This window comes from Elephantulus edwardii, unplaced genomic scaffold (genome assembly GCF_000299155.1).
Source record: "Elephantulus edwardii isolate Elephantulus edwardi_28Jun2011 unplaced genomic scaffold, EleEdw1.0 scaffold00048, whole genome shotgun sequence".
Classification (NCBI taxonomy): domain Eukaryota; kingdom Metazoa; phylum Chordata; class Mammalia; order Macroscelidea; family Macroscelididae; genus Elephantulus; species Elephantulus edwardii.
The window spans coordinates 6,346,749-6,368,849 of NW_006399798.1; the positions used below are offsets into that span (position 1 = coordinate 6,346,749).

At 43.2% G+C, this 22,101-nt stretch overlaps 1 protein-coding gene across 2 annotated transcripts in view; it reads left to right on the forward strand.

Annotated features, from left to right (window-relative positions):
- The window catches only part of GRB2 (growth factor receptor-bound protein 2), a 64,861-nt gene that overhangs the window by 21,592 nt on the left and 21,168 nt on the right, over nucleotides 1-22,101 (forward strand). The window lies entirely within an intron of this gene.

The following is a 22,101-nucleotide window of genomic DNA, read 5'->3' on the forward strand; positions in this document are numbered from 1 at the left end:
CATTGGTGGGCAGTGGTCGAGCTCCAGTTTAAGACAGGTTTGGAAGCAGGAGTAGCATTCACTTCCTAAACAGCATGCCTCTGGGAACTCTATGAACTTTGAGAAATGACAATATTTATAGAAAGGCTTCAGGTCTTTTGTTCATAGGGCCTCTATGAGTTGTGCTCGACTTGACAGCAGTCAGCAACCACTACCACATATATATGTAAGAGTACTAAGCTTTTGAATACACTCAAAATGGGTTGGTTAATGTAACCATAAATTGTTTTTCCCTGGAACTCTGGCTTATTGGCCCACTAGTTATTAATACAGGACTTTTTATTGTGTTGCGATAGTTCTAAAGCTTTTTGAGGGAGAGGAAAGAGGGTTTACACCCTTAAAGTACCAAAAGCTGTTTGCTCTCTTCCATATACACATTAAGAATCCGTATTAATTAGATTTCTGTACAACAGCAGTGAAAAAATTAGGTAAACAATTCTGTTTACAGTCAGTCACTCATTCATTATTATATACTTGAACCACCACCTAGCTGGCCCTCTGCAGCCCTGACCAAACTGCATCCCTGTGCACAGGAATGGTAGATTTTCAGAGCTTTCAAGTTGCACAAGAGGAGATTATCCATCTGCCTTGTAGCCACTGGTGGACTCGAACAGCCAGAGGTGCCGCACTTGGGTTAGCAGTACATTGCCTTATTCACTGGGTCCCCAGAGGCCCCTCCCTGTTCATGGATTGGAAGACTTAAGTCTTAGATTTTAACTGTCTACTTGATCAAAATTATAGCAGCCTTCTTTAAAAAAATTTAAAAAGCCAATCCCCCACTTTATGTAGAATGACATAAGACTCCAAAATAGTGCCAGTGGTACTGAAAAAGAGCAAAATAGTAGTAGTGGTTGTTATGCACCTTTGAGTTGAAAGCAGCTCATAGTTGAATTCTCCAGAGGGTTTTCAGGGGCTGTAAACCACACAGGAGGAGGTTGCCCGTCTTTCTCCTGTAGAGCAGCTGGTGGATTCGCACTGCATGCCTTTGGATTAGTAATGCAACTCTTTACCACTGAGCCACCAGAACTACTTCTAGTATCAGAAGAGTAGAACAGAGTGGAAGGATTTAAAAACATACACAGCGGTAGTAATTGATACAGCCTGGTAGTGGAATAGAATTGACAGTCTACAAATAAACCCACAAATCTGTTGTTAATGGACTTTTGTCAAGTTTGCAAAATCCATTCAAGAGGGAATTAAAAGTCTCACCAATATTTGGTGTTGGGTAAATTGGGCTTTGTTGTTGTTGCGCCATTTTGGTTATGGTTGACAGAAGATCCTATTCACCGTGGCCTAAACAGTGAAAAAGGTGGCCGTTGACTTACGTAGTCAGGATTTGGGTGGTAGCACAGGGGTGCAGTTTGCTCAGGGCTCCAGTGCAGCGTCCACATGATCATCTTTCCGTTGTGCTTTGGATGTTAGCTTTATTCTGAAACTGTTTAACCTATGGTAGACACACTTCATGTACTGTGGTCACAGGAAGAGAGAAGTGTGTTGTTATTGCCTGCAGTAAAAGTCCCAGGATTGGGGCTTATCGGACCTTTTCAGAATCAGTCCTTTTGGTCAGCAGAGTGTTATGTCTTGATTAGTTCAAGTCACCGGGGCCTGTGAACTGGGGAGACTAGAGTTGCACTGGAGATAATCCATCCATGCCGCGTGGCTGCTCCTGCGGGAGAAGAGGCTGACTGGATTTTGAGCCGACCGTCCTTGTGTTTGTCCCACCGAACTGTTCTAACGGTATGTTTGTAGTGACTGTTCAGTGGTTCATGATATGGATATATCTTGACTTCATTCTATTGTTTATGGAATGTGTCCCCTCTCTTTACTGTTTAACAGGAGTACATCCTTGTTCTATATGGAGGTATTTTAAAGGAAGAATGAAACCTGCTGCCTGATTGGATGTGAATATTAGATATGAGTATTACAGAAAGATAGGCTGTTTCCATAGATGGAGAAGAGTGAGCTCAAGTCGGGAGATTTGGGAGGTAGGTGGGTTTGGGGTGGACGTGTGTGATCTGTTCCTCCAGCACTCACTCCTTAGCAGCTCTTTGCTTTTACTTGTTACCTTTTCACATCCCTAGCAAACTGATGGTGCTGTTTTTTTCCTTTTAAAAAACAAAAACAACCAATTAAATTTTCTTTCTGTCCCCCACAGTCCCATTGTACTTTGACTTGAACTGTTCCTTTTGGCTGTAGATTGTACCAGATGTTCTTTTTTGAGTCAAACCAGGGCATTAATGCCATAATTGTAGTAAGGGGGAACCCCTTTAAGGCAGCATCAGGCCAGAATAACTGGGCCCACCTGTCCTCATCTACTTTCCTTGTGCTTCACTTCTGTTAAAAACACACAAAATTTTGTTCAGAGTTTGTTCAGATTCAGATTCGTTCAGAATAAAAGGGCAGCATGATTTTCTGTGCCATTATTTCCAGCTACGTAGAAGCTTTCAAATAGATAAAGAATTTCTTTGCCAGAAGATAAGGGTCTGCCAAGGAAGATGGAAATGATTCTAATTTAGAGTTTGTAACATTTTCTTTGGAGGCTGTTAAAAGTAAGATCTAGTGTAAGATGAGCCGTTCGTTTCTGCTCTCCTCATGGGCTTTTTCCTGGTTGAAGCAGAAGCGTCTGGGTGGGCAGCAGATGGTGCTGCAGCAGGATGGGCATTAGACACCTGCCAGCTCGTGGACTCGCTCACATATTCTCATGATAGCAATCATTTGATACTAGCACTGCCAGATAAGGTCCTAAAAATAAATACAGCCAACAGCAGAGGGGGAGCTTGCAGGATTAGTTTGATCTCACTGTTTCTTCGTGGTCTGCTTAAAACTCCCAAATGAAGACGATGTGATATATTCAGGCTGCCCTGCCCCCCCATAAAATGAGAGGATTTAGTCCCTCCGAGGACTGCCCTGAGTAAAGAGGTAATTAGCAGATTTTCTTCTAAGTGAGCCTCAGAAATCTGCCTTTTTACATGGTTGGTTGGGTTTTTTGGTCTGGATAAAAGGGAAAGATTAGATTGTGTACCAGGTACTTGTGTGTGAGGCAGTTTACAGTAATCCTGTTATTCTGAGCTCATTGTCCAAACATTATTAATCTGAAATGGCTCTGTTTCCTCAGCCTCAGATCCTGTAAAACCCTAATAGAAACGTGGTGAGTTTGTTGATGAAGCACCAGCATTAGAAATAATGCCGGTAACACTCTTTGGGGTCCATTAAAGACAGTGTAAAACAACAAATGTGATAGGATATCATTGAGATTACAAACATGGGGTGTGGAATTGGGCAGGCCTGGCTTCAGATTCAGCTCCCTCCGTTTGAAAACCAGTTTCTGCCACAATTCCTTTATCTGTGAAATGGGAGACTGCTTGCCCAGCGTTGGTGGCATGAAACATTTCATGGTTGGCTGCTCACCAAAAGATAGGTGGTTTGAATCCACTAGCTTCTCCATAGGAGGAAAATGAGGCTGTCTGCTGCTGTTTTACAGCCTTGAAAACCAACTAGACGATCTGCCTGAGTCAGAATCAGTGTGACACACAGGTTTGGGGTGGTGTGTTTTTGTTTTGTTGTTTTTTTATTATAGAACTCTAAGGACAAAATGCTGCTGCCTGTAGTAGTTAGATGCTGCTGGTGGAGTTCTGTACCGTGGAGTTGGAACAGCTGACTCTCCAGGTTTTCAGAGGCTGTAAATCAATCACAGGAGATTGTGCCTCTTCTCCCACAGAGACCAGTTGGATCAAACCGTGTCCTTTATGTTGACAGTGAGGTATGGTAAGGTTAAGTTGAAGTGACTGAGCTCCAGTGGCCTAGTGGTAAAGAGTTAGGCTGCCAACACAAAGGCAGGCTGTTTGAATCCACCAGCTCCTCCTGCTTAGAAAGACAGACAGTTGTGACTTACAATTTCTGACGACCCTCTGGAAGGTCAGCTAGAAGTGGGTTCCTACTTGACAGCAAGAACAGCAACAAAGTTGAAGTGTGCGCGATGTCCTGGAAGAAAGACCCCTGAGGCAATCAGATGTATAGGTATGGGCTGGAGAGGTTTGGGGCTATCTGAATATTAAATTACCAGTAATGGAAATTATTGCAAAGGAAAGGTTTTTCTGAAAGAAAGGCCTAGAGTTAGGGAATATTGCACATTTAAAAAGGAGCCAGCAGTGAGTGAGGCCGTGGAAGCCATAGCCTCTCCATCCCTGAACCTGAGCAGGTCAAAGGCCACTTCGCAGGGCTTGGCCTTTTCACTTGGCACACCACATTGGCTCCACCTTTGGGGTCTTCATTTGACTGGCTCTTAGGACAAGCACAACAAAGTACTGATTTTATATGAAGGAAGCATTTTGCAAATGCTTCTTTTTACTCATAGCACTTTGGGATACCTAAAACAATAGCCAAACATCATGCTGATTGTACACAATCCTTGTAGTTTTCCAAGGAGGAAAAAGATCCCAGGGGGAAGGTATAGGAGCAGCGATGCGGCTGAGTGGAGATGGGTAGCCTACCTTTCCTAGCTGATGTTAGAGACCAGGAAGGGAAGAGCTGGCATCGCTTGCTTGTGACTGGGTGTTGGGACATCCATGGACCAAGGAAAAGAATTTAGGGAGGCATTACATTCAAGACAAAAGAAAGTGTTTCGTGGCTCAAAATTAGAAAACAGTAAACCTATGTGATGGAAGAGAATCCCTTTCTCCCCCAAAAAAGACGCATACTTTGTGACAGGCAGGGGTGAAATTTGGTATCTAGACTGAACTGCCCACTGAGCCTTGACACCTCTGTGCCCCTCTCTCCTTGGCTTACTCAGCTCACCAGCTCTCCCCCCTCACCAGCTCTCCCCTCCTCACCAGCTCTCCCCTCTTCCTTTCCTGACCATCTCCAGACTTAACATTATTCCTCCATGGCCAAATGAGAGTCTTTAGCATTGAGTTGCAGTACTGTATTTGGCTGTGGGTTTTGTCACATTAGTAACAGGGTGATCTTGGCTGGAGGTGGGGGGCTGTTCTGCCCTTTTTCAGATTGGCCCACACATCATTGTGCTTGGGTGCCCACACAGGCACAGAGGCAAACTGGATAGCTTTGAAAGCGTTCGCAAGTTCCCGTGGGTGGGTGGGCACCCCGGGTAGAGCGAGACATTGTGAAGACAGGGAAAAGCCCGTGAGCCAGGGGAGGCTGCCAGAGTAAGTGCTACAACAGATAGATGTGTCATTTCTGGTTTTCTTGACCTACAGTCAGTCATTTCAAATGCTAAAGATGGAAATAAAATTAAAATTGTTAAATACTGTGTCCGTTGCTCACTGCAGAAAATGACATTAAAATACCTGATAGCGCTCACGTTATTCATACTTCCTGAGTGTGTGTGTGTGTGTGTGTGTGTGTGTGTGTTCTGAGAAACTGAATGGATTAAATGAACTAGGCTTCGCGTCTGAGTGGAGGCCGTTTCTCCCTCAAAAACTCAAAATTTGGTTCTCAGATGACAAAAGACATATGTATAGTATGCAGAAGACATATGTATAGTATGTTTATGCTGTTAGTATTCCATGAGAAGTGATAGTAAAGGGAGGAAAAAAAGTGTAAAATGCTCTTTGGCCTGAGGGCAGGAGGGACGTGATGACACAGGGAGAGAAGCCCAGGCTGCCCCAGTAGAGCACCCCTCATCTGAAGATGTTAGTGAGCCTTTAACACATGTCTGTGGGAGATGAGGTGTGCCTCTCATCTCAGTGCGTCAGGAATGTGTGAGGTGCGTGGCTGGCTGGGTGCTGTCAGGTCTGCTCTGATTTGTATGACCCTATGACCCTCTGCACCAGGCACTCTGCCTGGACCTCAACTACAGCCACAGTTTTCTGCTTAAAAAATATGTGTCTAGGGGTGGGGTGGGCGGGGAGAAAAGTGCAACAATGAATGAATGGAAGTCCAAAATCTCTGTAGATGTTCATTGAAATAAAAAAAAAAAGATTTTTAAAAAAAGTTAATGTTAATAAAGGGGAAAAAATACGTGTCTACAGTTACCCTACATCAAGGAACCTTGATGGTGGTTTCAATATATAAAAGTGAGCTGAGGAGGGAGAAGAGATGCATTGTAAAATATTGATCTTAATAATATGTGTAGTGGCATTACTCATTTAGTAGCAGGCCTTTCAGTGAGCTGGAGGGGCATGGTGACCATAGCAGTTATGAGGCCGGTGGGACAAGGCCATGTTGCCTTCTGTTGTGCGTGGGTCCACTGTGGGTCAGAGATCTACATGTGTCTTGATGTCCATTTTCTCCCGATGTAAAGGACACCCCCTGCTTCCAGCTCTTCTTTCTTGGAAGTACTGCATCTCTGTGGTCTCTGCTTCCTTGTTCAGCCTCTCATGCCTCAAGAGATTTGACTGAGATACAACCTAATCCTATAGGTTATATCCCGGCTTGTTGACATAATTACCACTGATCCTGCCTGATTAAATAATAGAAGTTAAGATTTATAACACATGGGATAATTGCATCAGATCCCAAAACAGAGGATAACCACAAACACCAAGGAGCCTACCTAGCCAGATTGACATGTATTTGACAGGACACAGTTTAATCTGTAACACCTACTGCATTGAGGAAAGGTTGTTTGGGGAGTTTTGGGCCCCTAATATAGTGGAGAATTTATGGTCCTGCATGCGCCTCCTTCACCCTCTGAAATTTTCACAGTGATTCCTCAAACTAGGACATTTCTCATTACTTTATTCAAGAAGTATTTGGCAAGAAAATGATCCAGTACCTGTCTTATATATGATACTTTAGAGGTTGTGTTGCTGTTGCCTGGTAAATTAAATAGTTTATAAACAGATTTTATGATAACACTTTAAAAAGAGCTAAGTAGTTGGGGCCCATTTTTCTTCCTATTTCCCTGTCATTTCCCATGCTGCAGAGGAAAGAGCAGAACTGATTTCTCGGTCTTTGTGCTGCCTGAAGGAAAAGGGGTGCGTCATGGTTCTCCTTGCACCACAGTTAGTCTGTGTGCTGAGTAAGTCATTTCAGACGCTAGACGGCATGAAGAACACAGCCTCACAAGTGGACGGAGACTCATTACTGCACGTGACAATGCGTATGGTACACCCTCACTTGTTGAAAGAGGACTTGAAGCACTTCTGATAAAGCCCGAAGATAGCCTTCAGGTTGGATTATCTCTTAATATAAAACAGCAACCTTCACAAGTAGACCAGTAAGCAACAACATGTTTTGTCTGTTTAACAGACAAAATTCTGAAATTGTTCCATAGTTCATTTCACTTGGGTCACAGTCCACACCCTTGGAAACAGAGGTTAAGAAATCATACACATATGGCACTGAGCAAACCTGCAAGAGATCTCTTTCAAATGTTCAGAAACATGTGTCACTTTGAGAAAGTGCACAGACACAGGACATAGTATTTTCGGTCACCTTAGATGCTTACACAATTAAAAAAAAAGAAAGAGAAAGAAGAATTGATGTAGTCGTCTCCAGGGTTGGTGAAGAATAGAAATACTCTGTGCACTGCCGGAAGAGCAAACGAATCCGTCTCCCAGAAGTCCAGCCAGAGTGCTCCTCCTGAGAAGTGAGGCGGGTGAGACTCTTCCTTTGGGCGTGTTAACAGGAGGGGCCAGCACCTATAGAAGGAAACATGCTTGGCAAAAGGTCACTGTAAACGACTTTGAGCAAGATGCATGGACACAGTAGCTGCATTGGTGGGCGTAAACATAGCAACACTGATTTTGAGGATAGCACTGGATGCTGCAATATTTTCTTTTGCTGTGAGGGGGGTGAGGGGTTGTTTTTGTTGGTAATAAGTCATGTAACTGCTTGGGGCTGAAGTCTGTTCACCTGAAAACCAAAATACTTCTTATAATACTCTCTTATATAACCTCTTTACTGCTTAGTTGATAGCTTCAAAACAGGTGCACAGCCGACTGAAGCATAAAACAATGATAATATCAAAATAGAACAGACTTGGGATGATGATAATAAATTACAGGGTTACCCCAAAGAAATGTCATAAAAATAAAAAATAAAATCATGAAGATCCGGTAGACACTAAAACAACTGCAGTGAAGGAAAGAAGAAAATCCACAGACAAAATTAATTCATCACAGAAAAATACGGAGAAAAGAAATCATGAAAGCCACATATACATCCAACCAAAATGACAGCAATATATTCACGGCTGTCAGTGATTACATTGACTGTAAAAGGTTAAATGCACCAGTGAAGAGATGGTTAACAATGGGTAACAACCCTTGACCCATCAGTACACTGTCTACAAGAGGCACACGTTAGGCACAAAGACAACCAAAGGAGAGGAAAAGCACGCAGCTCTGTGTGTGGTGTTCCTTGCAGTGCTGTCATTTTATAAAGGATTCCTTGGAGGCTCAGTGCAGCCTAAAAGGAATGGGACATTAGAGGAGGTGGCAACTTCTGTGGCCTTCTGTGTCATGCACCCTGCAGACTGGTGGCGGCATTTTGCTAACCTGTGTGAATTCATGGTTAGTTTGACCTAAATCATATGTGTAAAGAATTTGAGAAAGAACTAAATTGAATTTGTAGGGATAGTAATTAGCATCAAGGAAGACGTTCATATAGGTTCTCAAGTATGGTACTGTGGAAGCTTGTGTAAACTGGAATAATTACTTTGCCTATACTCATTATTTTCATTATTAGGTTTTATAATAGGCGAATGGGTTGGAAATCTCTCCAGATTCCACTTACTCCTTTGTTTTTTTATGTGTGAAGAAGGGTTTGCAGCTATCAGGAATTATTCCAGATGCATATAAAACTGGTGTCTGTTGTCCACAATTGCCTTGCTAAGTTTGGAGCAATGGGGGAGACAAGTGGCACCGCATTTGTGAGATTTAAAATATTGAAGCAGTCGCTATCAATAAAAGAAGACCAGACATAAAGATTTGTCGTGTAATACTTGCATTTCCTCCTTTGGAAAATAGTTTGTCTTTTGTTTCAGGGACAATGAACTAGAATATTTTAAAAAACCTAAGGTTTTTCTGTGCAAGTTATCAACCAATTATTGAATGCCTTTGCGGATACTAAGGTAACTTGGATAAGGATCCTGGCCTCGGGGAGCTTATTAATAAAGTAGAGAAGCCAAAACAACAATATATTAAATGTTGTTGTTGTTATGTGCCGTTGAGTCGTTTGCGACTCATAGCAACACTATGTAAATATGATGGTGGAAATGTGATAACGCGAGGTTCCACGGAAGCAGAGAGGAGGTGATCCCCAGTCAGATTAGGTCTTGAACTTGCCATCCATGGCTGAGGGAACAGCATATGCAAAGTCTGAACAGTTATGAAGTATCTTGACAGTGGAGAGGGTAAAGCAAGTACCTTTACTGTTAGAATTTGGAATTAAAGGCAAGAAGTAGGAAAGTATTACTGGAGAATTAGTCTAGGGCCAGATAATGGGGAACATTGTGTCCAACATCAAACTCCTTCACACCAGTCTAAAAATACTGTGAACTAAAACCAAAATAATTGGTGCTGTTTGCCATGTTAGTGAAGGGTTAGAGAACACCACTGCCCACACAGTTAAGTACGGACGGATATAAATAACTTCTGTAAGTAAGAATGTTCACACCTACTGCTTGCTAATAAATGTCTCCTACATTTAGGGTGTGAATGTTTGATTTGTTTTTAATCTCAATTTATATTACATGATAGCCTCTTTCCATTGTTCATCTGTAGGCATGTCCATTCCGCATTCTTTCCCAGTCTCTGAGTGTTTAATAGTCAAGACATTATCCTCAAAGGAGACACAATATGAGGAGAGAACTTGTCATCAGTGAGCATAGAACTTAGTGGCTAAAAGGTCTCTGAAAACCTTATGGCATTGGAATGGACAGTGTGCCTGTCTGTGTGAAGAGACTTGCCGCTCACGCAGTGTCAGCTCAGTCTTCCATTTGTCAGGCCTCGCCCATACCCATAGCTCTCCTGATAACCTTTGTGAGGGCCTCAGTTTTCCATATTAACACACAACTAAGGGGCACTGCCAAGAGAACAAACAGGTCTGCCCTGGAGAGAGTAAAACCAGGTTGCTCCTTGGAGGCTAGGATTTTGAAGCTCCATCTCACATACATACCTTGAGCCAAAGGAAATCATGCTTGAAAGGATGGAGGAGAGGACCCTCCTCAAGGATGGGATGATTGACACAGTAACTGGGGTCATGGGGGCCGGTGTGTCAGAGACAGTGAGATTGGCTCAGGATAGGACAGGGTTCAGAGGTTTTGCACAAAGGGTCACTGTGAGTTGCAAGCATCTCAATGGCTCATCTAACAACAAGAGGCACCAGACATTTAAGGAAAATCTGTACCTTGAAAGAGAAGTGAAGCAGGAAAAATGAAGATAAATAGAAAAAAAATGACTTTAAGATTAGTGAGATTCTGAGAACATAACAACCGTTGTTTGTGTTCAGATCCTGGAGGGTAATTGCATCTAATCAACAATGAGAAGAAAGAGGTGGGAAGATGAAAGAAAGATTGTGTCCTGGTAGATAGAAATGTAGAAAAAAACTTAAGAGCTAAAGTTAATTGATCGTTACTTGTTAAAGAAATGTTTTTTAAAGGTTTACAGTTTGTAAGACCTGGTTCTGGGTGCAGAACAAAGCAGATAAAAACCTGCCTTCCGAGAGCTTGGATTCTAGTGCGGAGACAGACAGTAAATAGGATCGTTGTATAAAGGCAGTGAAGGAGATCAGATCAAAGAAGGGAGACAAGACTTTGGGAGAGGTTGAAATTTGAAAAGTGGCAAGAGACCGTCTCAAGTGAAAAGATAACCTTTACTCTAGGAGCTGAAGGAGATGGGGGCGGGGGAACTGTGTGGTCATGGGGTGGCCAGGGGGCATTCCAGGTGAGGGAGCAGCCTGTAAGGTCGTGCCCTGCTTGTTCATGAGGACTAAGGATGCCCATGTGTGACCAAAGTGGACGGGTCAGGGAGGCAGAGACGAGCAGATCACGTAAGAGAAAGAAGAAAGGGGTGGGGATAAGGGAGGCCTTAAAATTGGACATGACTTTAAATCATATTAAGTGGGAGCCCGTGGAAGTATGTTTTTAGCAGAATACTTGTCGTCTTTACTTTTTTAAAACCTATATGTTTTGTTGGGGTTTTTTTCCCCCACCCCTCCCACCGCCCTAAGTACATTCCTCTATGCGACCTTAATTGTGGACTCTTCTGTAAAACCTATGTTTTTAAAATTGTTTTAGATTTATATGAAAAATACAAAGATGCCACAGAGGTCTTGTGTACGACACACCAATTTCCCTTTTTAACATTTTGTATAGTATGGTATATTTCCTTTTTTTTTTAATAAACATTTCAAGAGTATGGTATATTTCTTAAAATTAATGGATCATTGTTGACATATTACAGTCCTTTTACTCACATTTCCTTAGTTTTTACCTGAGGGTAGTGGTAGTGGTGTTAAATGCTGTGAGTATAACACATAGCAATTCTGTGAAGACGGATCTGAACCCTGTCCTGTCCTGTGCCATCGCATCATCTCTGACACACTTGAGCCCATGTTGCAGTCACTGTATCTTGTTGAAGGTCCTCTCCTTTGCTGACCCTCACCTTTCCAAGCCTCTTCTGGTAACATGCCCCAAGTATGAGAGAGAAAGCTTCTCCTCCTTGCCTCTGAGGAGCGTCTCCAGAGTGGATAAGGCATTATAAATTATATTTAGTCGTCTCGTCTCCTTAGACTTTTCTTGGCTTTGACAGTGTGGACTTCTGGCTACAGCATTTAGAACATTCTGATGGAGGCACAATTGGAAGGGAGAGACTAGCTAGACACCCATTGCAGTGATCAGACAAGAGGTCATGGTGAAATGAAGTGTTGAGAAAATCAAGAGAATGCACAGAGGAGATACAAAGAGATAGGAAAGACAATAGAGCCCCATCCAGAGCTGCCAGGAAAGTTCTATTTAGAGTCAAGGGTGGAAAAGACAATAGATCCAAGGGTGGGACCCTTGAGGCACCTCAGTTAGTAAAATGAGGGAGTTTTTAAAGCTCGTAAAAGACCTTCCAGATACAGTTGGTGTCAGTGCCCCTTAGAATAATGTTTGAAAGAAGAGCATGAATAGAAGGCTAGAGGATAATAGGTGGTTATGTGCCTCTGTGAACAACCTCTGTTACCATGAGAACAGAAGCCTGGCTACCATTAAAGATCTTCATCAAAGATTCTGTAGAAGAATCCTGACCAAAAAGGGGGAAATACAGGCCAGAGTTTTAAATGCTCTTGGTATCTAGATTTTCTGAAGCCTTGGAGGCTAGGTGAACCAGATAACAGTATAACTTAGAGTGTCTGTTTTGAGCACTGTTGTTGTTGTGTACCTGTTGAGTCAGAACCAACCCCTAGCTGACCCTCCTCCAGTGGTTTTTAAGACATTTAATCACATGGGAGGAGATTGTCCATCCTTCTCCTGCAGAGCAGCTGGTGGCCTCGAACCTCATGCTTTTGGGATTGTGGTGCAGCTTCTTACCAGTTGGCCACCAGAGCTCCCTGAGCATTGTGCTCTTAAATCCTGTGTATAAACCAGTTGTCATTGAGTCTGTCCTGACTGTCAGTGATCCTTTGTAACAGAGTGGAACTCCTGTAAGATTTCCAAGGCTCTATAATCTTTATGGGGGAACTCTGAAAGTTTAGTGGTAAGGAGGTGCACTGCCGGCGCAAATCCACCAGCTGCTCATGGGAGAAGGATGGGCAGTTTCCTCTGTAATTTACTGCCTTGGAAACGTGCTAGAGGGTCAGCTGTGAGTTGGTTCCAACTCAACAGTAATAAAAAATTATCCTTCTTTGGAGAAACTGGTAGGTTCAAACCACAGACCTTTTCAGTTGGCTGGCAAGTTGTCGAACGGAAGCGCCATCAGGGCTTCTTAAATCTTTCTGTAGGAGATGGAGATGAAATAGACGAGAGCAACTCAAAAGTTAAGATAGGAAATGTAAGGTATAGTTAGTAGATATTTATGAAAAGGAACAACTGGAAAAGGAGGGATGAGAATGGTTACCACTTGAAGAATGTAACCATGGTCATGGAGTTGTACATGTATAAAATACCGAATTCGGTATGCTCTGCTGTGTATAGTCTTAAATACAATTTTTTAAAAAGATAATGAAATAAATTGTCAAAGGTGACAGAACAAGACTGTCTGCTTGCATAGGAAGAAAACGTAAAGAAATATCTTGAAGCCAAGAAAGTTTTTCAGGGTGAAAAGAATAACCGTCTCTATTATATGTTCTGCTGATGAGTCAGTTAAGATGAGTGTTGGGACTTTGTAGCATGAGGTCCTTAATGGCCTTGAAGAGTAGATTGAGTGGAGTAGTAGGAGTAAAGACATGCTTGGAAAGCATTCAGAGGACCACGGATGGACACCAGGAAAGGGACATCAGGTCATTTGGATGGAGTGATGGTAATGTGTATCTTAGTGGACATACTATGTTAAAACAAACAAACAAAAATTACAAGAGAAACACTACAAACTAATATGGAACTGTAATTAATAACCTGCATGCTGATGTACTTAGGGGAAAAGTGAACTGATTGATAATAGCTTTGAAACACATGGAAAAATGAAGATGATAGAGGGATAATATAGATGACTAAATATCTGTGAAAGCAAGCAAAACAAAAGTCCTTTCTGTCAAATTATTCTGACTCCCAGTGAGCCGTTCCTACGGAGTAGAACTGCCCCACAGTTTCCGAGCACACTGACTTGATGGATGTGCATCTTTCTCTCGCGTAGCTCCGGGTGGGTGCAACCTGCTGACCTCTTGAAAGCAACTGACAATTTAAGCATGGCAGCATCAAAGCTCCTTTAGACAAAATGTGGTGCATTGTTAAATGGTATCACTTAGATGATGAGCAATATGTATTTACTATAAAGCTCTTAACTTTGCTCAGCGTTTGAAAATTTTCATAGTACAATGTTGGAGAGAGGCAGAGTGGAGAAAAGAAATTGGACATGAAGTGTAGACAACTGTTCCAAAGAATTGTGTTGTAAAGAGGAAGAGGTAAAGTTGAATTCTTTTTGCCCCGCCAGCCCCACAGATGGAAAAGACAGCAGCGTTTGTATTTACTGATAGAGAAGTTCCAGGAGAGAACCTAAAATGACTGGACTTATGTCCTTGAGTAGACAAGAGGAGAGGGATCTAGTGCTGAAGTGACAGTTGGTTAGGAATGTGGAGGAAAACTAAGACGAAAAGTAGATGTGGCAGGAGCTTGTCAAAGGTCGGTTTAGGTTACTTCTGTGTATTCCAGGCTGTATGGGAGGAGAACTGCTGTGGCTGGAGGAGGTAGGAGATAGTATGCACTTAATCACTTAGAATAAAGGAAGAGTGACTAGACTAGGGAAATAGAGCAGGAGACCAGAGAAGTCTCTTAAAAGATCCAGCTGTCAAAGAAAGGACAGTTTAAAAGTGGTCACAACCACCAGCTGTAGGAGCGGCCTTACTTTGCTACACACATGTTCTTAACTATGCTCCTAGGTCATAGCTTCGACCACTGCTTAGCCGGATGGCAAGAAGCTTAGAAACAATTGGGTAAACTTTTTTCTTTTTTTAAATTTAAATTGTGTCTCTTTCCCAGTCAAACTCTAATCTGCTAAAGAGGTCCCACATGTAATAGTGGTGACTGTTTACGTGCTGTCAGCTACAACTCCCAGCAGTCCTGTGAGCAGGCTGGACCTTGGCCTTTATCCTGCACCATCCTGGTGATCTTCCTGAGAATCTTGTAAGTGAAAGTCATGGCTGAGAATCAGGGCCGTTATGGTCACCTCAGTGCAGTTAGGTGATGGCTTCCCCCATTTTCAGAATTGTCTATCTTTGTCCTATTTATGTCTTTTAAAAGTATCTATATAAACTCAATAAAAGTTCTCTTACTTTACTAATATGTAAAGTTCCAGAAAGATGACAGTGAATTGAAAGAAGAAGTATTATGAAAACTGGGCAAGAACTTCTCAGAACTGAATAAGAATTTTCAGGCTAGCATAATGAGTAAAAAAAGCTTATCTCCACATGTGTAATACTATAAAATTACAAAGAGACAAGAAAAAAGGTAAAAAAAAAACCCCCCAACTCTAGAAAAGTTAAATAACTCCCAATAAGGAAATTCTCTTCATACTGTCAGTAAGCGTTATCGGAATAGAACAGTACTTTCCAAGTCCTGAGGGACAGCGTTTCAGCTTAGAATTCTTTTGTATTTTATGCGCAGCTAACCTGGCATTCAAGTATGCAAATAGAATGAAGACGTTTATTGACATGTAAGGACTTCAAAGCTTGCTTCCCAAACCCCTTCTTTGAAAACACCAAGTAGTGCATTATTAGCTGCCGTTGAGTTGAGTACAATTCACAGTGAACCTGTGGACAACTGATTTGAACCCTGTCCTCTCCTGTGCAGTCCACACAGTCTCTAACACACCCATTGCTGCAGTCACCATGTCAGTCCACCCGGTAGAGAGTCTTCTCTCGTTCACTGCCCCTCCACCTTTCCAAGCATGAGGTCCTTCTCCAAGGAATAACCTCTCCTGGCAACCTGTGCAAAGTATGTGAGGTGAAGAGTCACCCCTGTTGCCTCCAAGGAGCATTCTAGCTGCACCTTCTCCGGGACTTACTTATGTTTGCTCTTTTGGTGCTCCTTGGTTCTTCAGCACACGTCTCTAACAGCACAGTTCAGAAGCATTGGTGGTTATTCTGCCATAGCAACCTCCTGCCTGTGATAGAATGAAACATACCTCGTTTTACACCACTTCAGAGGGGTTGCAGTGTTCAAATCCATTGATATAGTCAGTGTGTCAGTCAGGCTCCTTATGGTCCTCTCTCACTGACCCTTTTCCAAGCATGCTCTCTTTTTCCAGGGATCTTGTAACATGTTGTTGTTGTTGTGTTGTTATGTGCTGTCAAGTTGCCTGCGACTCATAGCAACCCTGTGTACAACAGCCCTAAACCCTGCTCTATCCCTTGTCGATCTTACTGTCTCTGACACACCTACCCCCATTACCCTAGTCACTGAATCAGTCTATCTCATCAAGGGTCTTCCTTTTCTGTGCTGTCCCTCCACCCTCCCAAGCATAATGTCAAGGACTGGTCCCTCCTTACAACATGTCCAAAGTATGTCAGAAACAATTACGTCCTCTTCGGGATGAACCTGTTTGTTTTTTAAGCAGTCCATGGTATATTCAGTACTCTTCTCCAACACCACAGATCAAAGGCATCAATTCTCCTTCTATCATCCCTAGTCGTTGTCCAGCTCTGACACATAGTGATTGCAAAGACCATGGCCTGTGTCAGGAGCACCTTAGTCTCCAGACTGACATCATTGCTCTTCAGTACTTAGGAGAGGTCTCTAACAGCAGACTTCCCCAGTGCAATTTGTCTTTTAATTTCCTGGATGCTGGTGCTAAGAGTGTTGATTGTGGAGCCAAGCAAACTAAAGCTGTGAACAGTCTCAATCTCTTCACCATCCGTCACAATGCTGCCAGTCGGCCCAGTGATGAGAATCTTTGTTTTCTTGCTATTGAGCTTCAGTCCATATTGAAGGCTAGTCCTTGATCTTCTGTAGCAAGTGCCTCAGGTCCTCCTCAGTTTCAGCAAGCAGAGTTGTGTCATCTGCATAATGCAGACTGTTGATTAGTCTTCCTCCAATCCTGATGCTACATTTTTCCTCATAGAGCCCAACCTCCCGGATAATCTGTTCTGCATATAGATTGAAAAGGTATGGAGATAGGATACATCCCTGGTGTACACCCTTGACAATTTTGAACCATGCAGTGTTTCCTTGCTCTGCTCTGACGACTGCCTCCTGGTTCAAGTATAGGTTTCACATAATGATCAAGTCTTTTGGGATTCCCATTCTTCCCAGAGTTAGCCACAGTCTTGTAATGTACATGCCAAAATTACATGAGATGAAGTCTCACCATCCTTGCATCTAAGGAGCATTTGGATTGTATTTCTTCCTACATGGATTTGTTTATATTCTTCTGACAGTCCATAATATGTACAATAAGACTAGCTAATAACCTGTGATCAGCAGATGACACACATTGCTTGCTGAAAATAAAACGCGAAAGCACTTGCTATTGAAGATCAAAGAGTGTAGGCTTAAGTCAAGAAAATAAAACCCCTCTGGTTGTACTGTGATATATTACAGTAATAATCAGGTGTGATGATGCTGTCAAATCTAGAAATTTGTTTAACAACTAAGAAGAAAAATTGAACAAAATCCCAGATGTTAGAGCTCTGATTTAATCGAATTAGATTAAAAAAGACTTCTAGGGGAAAGAGTGTTCTGTACATTTTATACTATTCATGACAGATTGTTATAACTTAGAATATAATAAACCTGTGGAATGTTTTAAGACAGAAGACCTTGAAATAACACCATCCGTAAGAGAAATGTATTTTTTAAGCAGCTTAACATTTTCTCCCAGATCTCTGTAGTGTGAGCTCAGTGATGAAAATGCCTTTGGAGGAGGTGGTATTTGGTTCTGAGTGAGCTCAGGTTCAAGATCCTTGATCCGGGTAGGCAGTCGTGTGACACACAGACGTTCATCAGCCCTGCTGCTGCCTGGCTCGGGAGGCTAAGGATTACATTCGGTAGCTGCAGAGTCCTCATGTCTCAGGTGATGGTGCTGGGGTCATTTCTGTGATGAAGAAACCAGTTGCTAACTTTCCCCTGCAGTACGGGTCGGTGGGTTAGTACTGTGGCCAGCCCGGCATCGTGGAGGGCTGCTCGTCTCTGCTAACTTCAGTGTGAAATCTGGAAGTTGTTCTTGTAGTTGGGAACCGAGAGTCTGACAGACCCATTGTTGGTGTTAATGCAGCCTGTTATTTAGCGCCCTCAGCCTGCTCTTCTCTGCAGGTTGTGATGTGTCTGTGGGATGGAAGTGCTGGTTTCCCACACGGAACAGTGAGTAGGTGCTTAGAGAGCAAACTCCTAGGCGGAGCACAACGAGGCTTGTCTCCCTCTGATGATTATGTGGAGGGAGCAGCGTGGTCGGGGTGCCTGCCCCCACAGTGAACCCCTCGCAGCTGTGCAGCTGCCTGAAGGAGGCCGGCAGCCTGCTAATTACTAGAGGGGCCAATCTGGAGAAGAGGAGGAGGGCTGGGTCGTTAACCTGTCTGTTAGGCAGTTATATTTGTCTCCACTCCGTTAGAGAGGTGCTTCAGGAAGAGCTGATCGCAACACCGATGCCTGTTTTCTTGATGAAGTGCCTCAGTCCCTGTTTGGGGGTCTTGTAAGCCCCTAATGCCTTTCCTGGAAGTGGAGACCAGTTCAGATCCACTGTCATGTGAACTTGTTAAAGTTGAATTTTATAATTTCCAATGTTTTTGCATGTCTTGTCTGTTAAATCGCTTGCGTGAAGGAAAGTAAGTCATTTTGTGTAGCTGTTTTTAATGACACAACAAAGCATCACTTTTCTGCCCTCAGAGAGCAAGCAGACGGGATCCACCTTGTTAGACAGTTTTCTCATTTGTTTACAGTAGAGAATAATGAAAGTGTCTGTAATTTTAATTCTGTCACCTTGAGAAATATATAATGTGACATGAAATTTTCATATGTTCTAGTATGCTGTTCTACAAACAGATGGGGGAATCTTGGCTATGGGGCTAAATTTAGATTCTTAAAAATAATATATGTGGGGGTTTTAACATCCATTTTAAAAACTCTTGAAAACATCCCTACATTGGTACAAGTTTTTGTCTCCTCTTGCTGCCTTACTGCAGTTTCTTAACCATTAACCAGCCCTGCACCTGTTTGGGGGCCTATCTCATCCCCTCTGATCCCTTCACAAAAGCTGGAATCATCACTGGAAAAGGACATTTGGTCCTGAAGCTACCTTGCAACTCTGTGGTGATTGCATTTTGTTAGTGTGCAGCCTGTAAATACACCAAAAGAAATTGTTCCCAGATCCATTGTACATGTCCTTTGGAACTTATTTAAGACATTTATTATGGAGGAAACAATGTGGGAAATACCTGAAGTCTGCCAACTACACAGGAGAAGGAAATCACAGGCCTTACTTGCTGAGACCCACCATTCCTGGGGAGCCATGCAGTTCCGTCATGGTTACTGTGAAAATGGCTCTGAGGAGGTAAGACAAAGATATGGACATCTAGGCTTCATATCTGGCCCTTACTAGGCCTGTCATAATGATTCAGACTCCGTTGATAGGGAGTAGAAAACGTGCCAGGGGACTGCAGTGGGAAGTAACACAGGAGACCCGTGAGCTTGCGCATGGAGCATGTGAGAGCCAAGACACGGATGGATGTAAATACTGTAGATAAAATAGACAATAAAGCACATCAAGTGGGTTGGAGAAAGGCTGGATTCACTTGAATGTGGGGTTCTTAACTACATGTGCATAGTTTGCAGTGCATGATGTGAAAAATCCCACCTAGAACTAGAAACAGAACAGCTTCAAACATCTACGACTCCTGGCCAATCAGTATGTTAGTGGGTGTGGTTGGTTGGTTAGTTGGACTCTGGTCAGGTGTCATTGAGTCATAGTGTCCCTGACTCAGTGAAACACCTCCTTGACGTGTCAGTGAAAGGAAGAGCCGCTGTGCTTCCTCCGACAGTGTCCTCCATCTGTGGGTCTTGCAGACTGTTAGAGGGCAGTCAGCGGAGTCCAGCTTGTGCTCCAGGCACTCACCAGCATTCACAGGTGACCACTCTGGCCATGTCACAGTGCAGGGCAGATGAGACAAGCTGGCCCCTGCAGAGCCTCTCTCATGGGGTCACCATGAGGCTGAAGCAGGGTCTCACCTAAAGAAAAGGGGAGTCAGCTCCAACTTGTGACAACTCTGCGTGTGTCAGGGTAGAATTGTGCGCCACTCTTTGGCCTCTTGCTTGTCAAAAGTAGATCACCAGGCTTTTCTTTCCAGCCTCCTCTGGGCGGACTTACCCTGTCCACTTGAGTGCGCCTCTCAGTCCGCACACTCTCCTGTTCTCCAGCCTGCTCCCGTGTCCTGATCCTCACACGGTCTCTTTAGTGCTGTCATTACCTGTTGAATCACTTTCACTCCCCTCTGCCCAGGGATGGCGTGCCCCTTTTTGCCTCAGCCCCTCTTGGTCTTTCATGTGAAAACAAACTGCCCTTTATTTGGACTTCATTGAGTGCTCAGAAACAAAAGCAGAGCGCTGCCGGGGAGTCGATAGTGCCCCAGGTGACCCTCTGGCAGCCTCTCAGGGCTGTGAGTCAAGTGAGAGCAAATGACTTCACCTTCTCCCTCAGCAGCTGGTAAGTTTGAACAGCCGACCTTCTATTAGCAGCCCAGCATGTAACCACTGTACCACCAGAGCTCTTTTAAAAACACCAGATGTAGAAAATAATTTTAAACCAGCTTTTTTGTTCACAGTGCTGCTAGCATGCAGGTTTAAGATCACTCGCTCTCTTTCACACACGGACAGTTTTGGGGGTTTGGTGTTTTTCAGTTTTAACATGTATGCCAGTGTCAGGAATTGACACACACACACCCTTTTTTTTTTTTTTGGCCTTACAGCCCTCAGGTCGCTTTTGGATCACAGAATGACTATAAATCAATAGATCCTTTAGCTGGTCACGTCTTTAATCTATAAGGTCTATGTCTTTAGGTCTTAAAGAGAATTTAATAAACTGTTCTTTCTGTTGTCATTAATTTGGGTTTGGGGGCAGAGAAGACTTCTTGGGACTCCCTGTTTTCTGTCTTATCTTGTTAAGCACCAGGAAATGAGTAAGCCACAGGCTGGGGCTGTGACCAGGTTTGCCCATCACCTCAGAAGATGTGGTGGCCTTGCTGCTCCCCTGGCCGGCGTCTCATTGTGCTTTTGTGTGTTTTATTTTGTTCCTGGTTTGGGTTTACAGGAAAGGGGTGTAAAACTTCTCCTAAGATTGAAAGCATTCTGGAGTAAAGAAGATGAAAAGGACAGGAGCTAAACAACACACAATCAAGTAAAGAATTTGCCACAGTTGGAGATTATCTCAGTTACTCCAGTTGGGAAGAGCTGACCTTTGCTATTCGTATGAGGTTTTGCTTTTCTAACATAAGACACTCAGTCAGTCTCTTAAGTTAATGGCAGCCAGATGTGGCCAAGAGGACTGCCTGGATTTACTTGATAGCCGTCACGTTCTACCTGTGGGGCACAGTTCTGCTCTGAAACATGGGGCCTGACAACACTTCAGTGACAGCAGATTTCCTTTGGGATTATGTTTCCTGGCAGTGTTCATAGTCTCAGCTCACCTGTTCAGGGCATGGCTCTCTCCTCTCTGTCATTACTTGCTTTGTAGAGACCATACTATGACTTCTCAAATGTACAGAATTTTTTCTGTCAAAATGCCCTGGCGCCTTTTCCCCAGTCTCTCTCTCTGCTCAGTTGAAATTGACAGCATTTCACAGTTGTGTTCAGCTATCAGCTCTGCCAAAGCAGTGGGTCTTCCCTGTATCACCAACCCCAAGACACAGTAATTTTGAGTACAACTCTTTGTACTACTTCAATATAGTTTATTTAGGGGTTTTGCCTGTGCATTTAAGTATCATTACCTTCAGATTAATCTGGAGAGTGATGTTACGTGTTTCTTAATGGACTGTGGAACTTGAGGAGAATATCTGATTTGCTGAGTTTAGATATTAAGATGTTTCTCAGAAATATAATTTGATCTTTGTAATATTCATCTTCATGAACTCTTATTACAGCCGTGTATGTGTGTTACGTGTACACATATGCATAAGAGAGGCATCCCTAGGCCTTGTCAGCTCCACACCATTCAGTGAGAGAATCAAAAAGCCCATGATACTCCAGATTGTCTTTTGTAAAAAGATTTACTGGAAGAATTGTAATCCAACTTTCAAACTGAACCAGGCCTAACCATTCCAGAAGGTACTGTGATGAGTGAGCTCATGGGCTCCCCTCCTCAGTCCCTGGCCGACTTGAGAAGTCATCTCCTTTCATCCTGAGATCTCCCTTTCCTACCCTCCTAACGGTATATATTCTTAGTTGGAGAAAGACGTCAGTGAAAAGATTGGGCATGAACACCACACCGACACTTCCAACCCCACCCAAGGTGACTCACATGAGAATCTTTTTTTTTTTAA